Source organism: Alligator sinensis, unplaced genomic scaffold (genome assembly GCF_000455745.1).
Source record: "Alligator sinensis unplaced genomic scaffold, ASM45574v1 scaffold319_1, whole genome shotgun sequence".
Classification (NCBI taxonomy): Eukaryota; Metazoa; Chordata; order Crocodylia; family Alligatoridae; genus Alligator; species Alligator sinensis.
The window spans coordinates 684,949-690,176 of NW_005842375.1; positions in this window are offsets into that span (position 1 = coordinate 684,949).

The window sequence follows — 5,228 nt, forward strand, 5'->3', positions numbered from 1 at the left end:
GGGTGTTTGGGGCCCTGTGGGGGGCATGGCAGCCTGTGAGCTGTGCGTGGGGGACCCACCCCTCCTGAGCAGCTTCCCTCTCTGTCCCCCCACAATCTACCCATAAACCTCACACCCCCAAGCCACCCCCACAACCCCCTCACCCACATACCCAGCCACAAACCCCAAACCTCCACACAAGCCCCATCCCCCCACAAATCTCACACCTTGTGTGCCCACCTGGCCACATGGGGTGGGACAGGACCTGTTGGCAGGAGCTGCGGCTGCAGGGGAAGCTGTCACACTGCAGCCCTGCCCCATGCCCACACCAGTGCTGGGACATGTGTCCCCAGCCTGGGGAGGCTCCTGGTCCCAGGAGCCACTTGGGAAGTGTGATGGGCTGGTGGGGAGGGGTGGAGGTGGCAGCAGAGGTGTGTCAGAGAAGTGGGGGTCAGGGGAGCACTCCAGGTGGGAGAGGCCACCAGAACCAGGCTTAGAACCCCCCTGCCCCCGTAGAGCAGCCTGTGCAGGGGAAGGCCAGCCTGGGAAGAAAGGGCCCAGCTCAGTCCCTGATCCTGAGTTGAGGACTTCCCAGGAAGGGGCAGGGAGCAGAACAGCAAGGGATGGTACTGCTCAGAGCCACAAAGCAGTGGGTGGGACAGCTGCAGCTGGATTCATGTTCTGGTGCTAGGACAGGGCTATGGCTGGGAGGGAGCTAGTGGGGGTAGGCAGGGGCTGTGGGGTCAGGAGTGGGGGGTGCAGGCTGTAGGTTGAGAGTGAGAGGCAGGGGCAGGGCACTGGCATATCAGTGCTGCTCAGCACCACACATTTGGGTGAGTGAAGGGGGTAGGGGACAGCTCTGATTTTTCTATGACAAAAAACCCAAAAGTAAATGCCAAAGTTTATGAATATTTAGAATTTATTTTATTACGATGAGAGAGACACTAGTAGGCTTCCAAAGTGCTTTAAACTTGTAAATACATCAATAAAATATTGCCCAAATGATCTCTCTATATATAGTGGCATTTCATTTTAATAGCAGAAGAACACTATTTTGGGTATTTTAATGAGAGAATTTGGGTTTATCACAGAATTTGCAATTTTTAAGCAGGGAGCACCAGGATCTCTGCTGGTGAGACGAGTGGCAAGACCCAGGTGGAAGAACTTGTCCAGGGCCAGCATCAGGAACCCAGCTCAAGGGCAGATGAGGTGGTGGACCTCTTTGTGCCAAGAGGACACGCTTTGACAGTTCAAAGCAGGCCAGATGTGCTCCCTGGAGCAGACAGGTTCCAAAGAAGAAAAAGGATTGGGCCCCTCACCCCCAGCCCACAGGGGAAAGGGGGAAGAGGGCCCCTTGCTGCTTGTGCTTCTAGCAGCTTGCTATGGCCAGCTGGATGCCTGGTGCTGCCTGGGAACAGGCTGCCTTGCCCCAGGGGCATGGCAGGAGGGTGGCTGGGTGCCCTGGCAGTGGGAGAAGGTGGCAGGGACAGTGTACAAGGTGCTGGAAGCCTGGGCGGGTGCATGGGGAAGTTGTATCAGGTGCCTCCAAGCTGGGGCAGCACCTAGGCTCCTAGCAGCTCACCTGGGAATCCCCAGGGGGTGCCACCACTGAGAGGAAGGACTGGGGCCCTCTGCAGCTCACCCCCGCAGCCGCAGTCAGGCTTTGGCCCTGCCCCGCCCCCCCCCCCCCCAAAAAAAAAACATGGACACCACCCCCCCCACTACCCAAAAAAAAAAAAGATTGGGCCCCTCTCCATAACGTGATGGAAAAATAGAAATGGTTTAGTCCCTGAGGTTTTATTCTATGCCCCACTGCTTCAATTAGGGGGCATAGAATAAAACCTTGGGGATTAAACCCCAGTCACATGTACAAGTGCCCTCATGTCTTAAGGATCTGCAGGCCACGTGCAAGGAAAATATTTAATCACTAAGAAAATTGACAATTTGCCTCTCTTTTTTAAGTAAATACAAAAAGCTTTTAAAAAAAAATCATGTTAAAGAGGTTTATCACAGTTCATAGATTGCAGTGTCAGAAGGGACCACAATGGATCATCATGTCTGACCCCCTGCCCCGGCAGCAAAGAGGACCAAGGTCAGATGACCCCAGTCAGGTGACTTTCAAGCCTCCTCTTGAAGACCTCCAAGTTAGGTGACAGTACTACCTCTCTTGGAAGCCCATTTCAGATTCTGGCCACCCTTACTGTAAAAAATTTCTTCCTCATGTCTAACTTAAATCTACTCTCCACTAGTTTGCACCCATTATTCCTAGTTACCCCCTGGGGTGCTCTGGTAAACAGCGCATCACCAATTCCCTGTTGTCCTCCCTTGATAAACTTATAGGCAGCTACAACGTCTCCCCTCAGCTGTCTCTTGTGAAGGCTGAAGAGCTCCAGATCTCTCAACCTCCCCCTGTAGGATCTTTCACGGAGGCCACTAATCATGCGAGGGGCCCTCCTCTGAACCCTATCCAGATTCTCTGTGTCCCTCTTGAAGTGCGGCGCCCAAAACTGGACACAGTACTCCAACTGCAGTCTGACCAGTGCCGCATAGAGCGGGAGCATCACCTCCTTTGTTCTATTAGTCATGTACCTGCTAATGCATGACAAGGTGCAATTGGCTTTGTTGATGGCCTTGTTACACTGCCGGTTTATGTTCATCTTGGAGTCAACTATGGCTCCAAGATCTCTCTCAGCCTCTGAGCTGCTGAGGAGGACAGCCCCCAACCTATAGGTGGAGAACCTTACATTTATCTTTGTTGATTTGCATCTTATTTTGTTCTGCCCGTTGATCCAACCTGTCCAGGTCAGTCTGTATCTGCTCCATGCCCTTCGGTGTGTTAACTTTGCCCCATAACTTGGCATCATCTGCGAACTTGGAGAGGGTGCTCTCCACACCCTCATCCAAATCGCTGATGAAGATATTAAATAACACTGGTCCAAGGACTGAACCCTGCGGGACCCCACTGCCCACCTCCTTCCAAGCCGAGAACGACCTGTCCACCACCACTCTCTGAGTGTGGTCCCTAAGCCAGTTGGCCACCCACCTGACTGTAAGTGTCCACTCCACAGCCTGCTAGCTTCCGTATGAGAACAGGATACGAAACTGTGTCGAAGGCCTTCCTAAAATCCAGGTAGATGACATCAGCCTCAGCTCCTGTGTCAAGGCAGTGTGAGACCTGGTCATAAAAGGCTATAAGGTTTGTCAGGCAGGATCTACCTGTGATGAACCCATGCTGGTTTCCTTTCAGCATCATTTCCCCTGCTGGGCCTTCACAAATGCACTCTTTTTGATGATTTTTTCCAGTATTTTTCCAGGGATAGAGGTAAGACTGACTGGCCTAAAGTTACCTGGTTCATCCCTTCTCCTCTTAAAAATGGGCACCACATTGGCCTTTTTCCAGTCCTCAGGGATCTGGCCTGAGCACCATGAGAGCTCAAACAGCCATGCCAGCAGCTCAGCTCTGACTGGCCAATTCCTTCAGCACCTGTGGATGGAGGTCATCTGGGCCGGCTGACTTGTACCCATCCAGCCCTTCCAAGTGCTCCTTAATGAAGCACTAACCTTTGGCGGTTGGATGCCTTTTGGACATCTGTCTATGCTCAAGGTGGGGGAATTGTCTTAGTCAGTACTTAGGATTACTGAAGCAAAGAACTCACTGAAGAGCTCTGCCTTTTTGTCTGCGTCAACCACCAACTGACCTGATTTGTCCTGCAGGGGCCCTATGTTACTCTGCGCTTGCCTTTTGCTCGCTATGTATCTGTAGAAGGACTTTTTATTGCCCTTAATCGTTGAAGCCAGCCTAAGCTCCAGTCATGCCTTGGCCTGCCTAACTGACTTCCTGCAATAGCACGCCAGGGAGGCGTATGCCTCCTTGGTGGCTGCCCCCTGCTTCCACTGCATATTTATATCTCTTTGCCCCCAGTCTTTCCTGGAGTTCCCTGTTCAGCCAAGAGGGCTTTTGATCCCCTTAGCCCCTTTACTGCGTAAGGGGATAGACTCCTTTTGTGTCCCAAGGATCACTCCCTTGAGAAACCTCTAACCCTCCTGGACCCCCATTTGCTCGATGCTCTTGAGTTCTGCCACCTCATTAACTAGCCTTCTAAGTTTACTGAAGTTCGCCCTTCTGAAATCTAACACTTTAGCCTTCACTGGATAGTGAACTCTACCAAGTGATGGTCACTATCTCCCAGGTTACTGTGTACTCACAGGTTCCCCACGAGATCATCCCCTGTTGCTAAGACCAGGTCTAGCAAGGCGCTACCCCTGGTGGGACTGGATACCAGCTGGCTTAGGTGAAAGTCCTGGTCCCAGTGTAAGAACCTCCATGAGCAGCTGTTTTGGCCGTCTGTTCCTCCCAGCAGATGTCCAGGTAATTTAGATCCCTCATGACCACTGCCTCCCTCGCCTGTATGGCAGCTGAGAGCTGCCTGGAGAATACATCGTCTAGCTTGCCATCCTGGTGAGGAGGTCTGTAGTAGACCCCCACTACCAAGTCCTTTTCCCCTGGCCCCGCGTGGACCCTGGCCCACAATGCCTTGGTATTCCCCTCCTTTACCCCTGCCTTGATGATGGAAGATGTATACTGCTCCTTAACATAGAGAGCTACAGCCTCACCCTTTTTTCCCACTCTGTCGCATCTATTCAACCTGTACCCCTCAGTGCCTACCGCCCAGTCGTGCGTAGAATCCCACCACGTTTCAGTTAAGCCGACTAGGTCATACTGTGAGCTAGCAAGTTTAACTTAAGCATCACAACTGTTAAAGCAGTTTGTTGAAAATCAGGCTCCCCTAGCCTAGGATTTTGCAGTCAGGCCTGGTAGGGGTTCGCAACACCTTATGAATAGTCATTTGCACCAGTTTGAGCATGGGCATAAAATACTTCCATATGGGTCTGGTGTTGGACCGGGCCCATCCAGCTGATGATGATCAAATGGTTACCTCTTAATGCTGTGTAAATAATGCTTCTGTTCATATTTGAATGTTCAAGTATAAATCAGGTGGATTTGTCCACTCGGACCTGAGGTTTCAGCAGGTAAAAGTCTATAGATTTTCTCCAGAAATCTCTCTCTCTGTAGCTTTAAAAGCCATCTTTGCTTCTTGTCTAAAATGTAAATCATTAACAGGTTCTTTCTTTCTAAAGCATTTTACTTTTCAAATCGTTGGGCAAGATCCTTAACTGATCTCCATTGGCATAACTGCCCTATTTCAGTGAAAGTACAGTATAAGAATTAACAGCAGTTGGGCATTCCT